Here is a 1,412-nt window from a genome sequence, read left to right as displayed (position 1 = left end):
TGGTGGTTGAAATCATTGCTCTTTTTGTTAGAATCGGAACATGTAACCACTATGCCAACAGGGTTCGTTTGGAAGTCACTGTTGTTTTTCCAACCAAAATCCCGACTCATGCCATCAAGTCCATGCTGACTCATAGCGACCCCTTGTGGGTTTCCAAGACTGTACTATTTACAGGAGTAGGAAGTCCAGCTGTTGTCGGATGCTGTCAAATTTTGGATCTATAGCGACCCAATGTACAATAGGAGGAACCAGCGCCTGGTCGTAGGTCACCCTCTCACCCGTTGCTGTCTGTCAGGGCACTGTTGTAGCCACTTGTCATTCCACATTACGGAGGGGCTTCCTCTTTTTCTCTGAGCCTTTACTTTAGGAAGCATGTTGTTCTTTTCCCAGGGACTGGCTCCTCCTGAGACTATGCCCAAAGTCCATGAGATGAAGCTTTGCCATCCATGCTTTCAAGGAGCATTCTGGCTGTACTTATTCCAACAGAGAACTGTGCGTTCTTCTGGTGACTCATGGTATATTCATCATCCTTCCCCAACACCATAATTCAAAGGCATCAGTGCTTCTTCGTGCTTCTGAATGCATGGCCCAGCTTTTGAATACCTATGAAGACACGCCTCAGACTTTCTGGCCTCTTCGGCTGGAGTCCTATTGGTAATGCCCACTGGTCACAGTAGGGAAAGGCAAGGAAAGCTACTGGCCAACCAAGCTGGCTCCGGTTTCTGATTCATCACTTTAGTCATGACCCTGAGCCTCCTTACACTTCTTGGGCCTACAGATTCTGAGTTCGGAATGTTCTCATTGTGGGTCTCCCTCTGCCGCAGTGCTCGGCTGATTCTGGGCTCCCAGAGCCGCACGCTCTGTAAACCTATTTTCTGCTTTCTCTCCAGGATTCTCAAAAGTTTCCGGCCGAGTGATGGGAGCTCTTTCGTTTTTTTTCCCCATGCCATTACTGATTTATCATCCTTTAAATATCTTCAGTTCTGTGTTTCCTTGGCAATCTCTAGAGCTGTCCTAATAGGGAAGCCAATAACCACGTGTGGCTATTTCAATAGTTGAATATTTAAATCATGTAAAAATGCATTATTTAAATAATTGACATTATTTAAAATTAGATGCACGGAACTAAAAATCCAGTTCCTCAGTCACACTAGCCACGTAACAAGTGGATCATCCTAAAGTCCGCCTCATGATTCCTGGCTAATCAGAATGAGCGAGCCCCTGAGAAACACAGGTCACAAAGCAGAGCAGGCAAGAAAGGGAGGCGGGACTGTGAGAGCAGTCTGAACACTCACACCTGAAACCATTACCTTGACAGCCAGGAGCAGAAAGGAAAGGGCAGTAAATGATGAACACGATTCTAGTGAGTCCTCAAAACAACTCTGCAAATGGTATTGCTCCCATCATGTGAC

The sequence above is a fragment of the Echinops telfairi genome, unplaced genomic scaffold (genome assembly GCF_000313985.2).
Source record: "Echinops telfairi isolate 266 unplaced genomic scaffold, ASM31398v2 ScPeMD7_60;HRSCAF=208, whole genome shotgun sequence".
NCBI lineage: Eukaryota > Metazoa > Chordata > Mammalia > Afrosoricida > Tenrecidae > Echinops > Echinops telfairi.
This window is presented reverse-complemented; position numbering follows the sequence as displayed.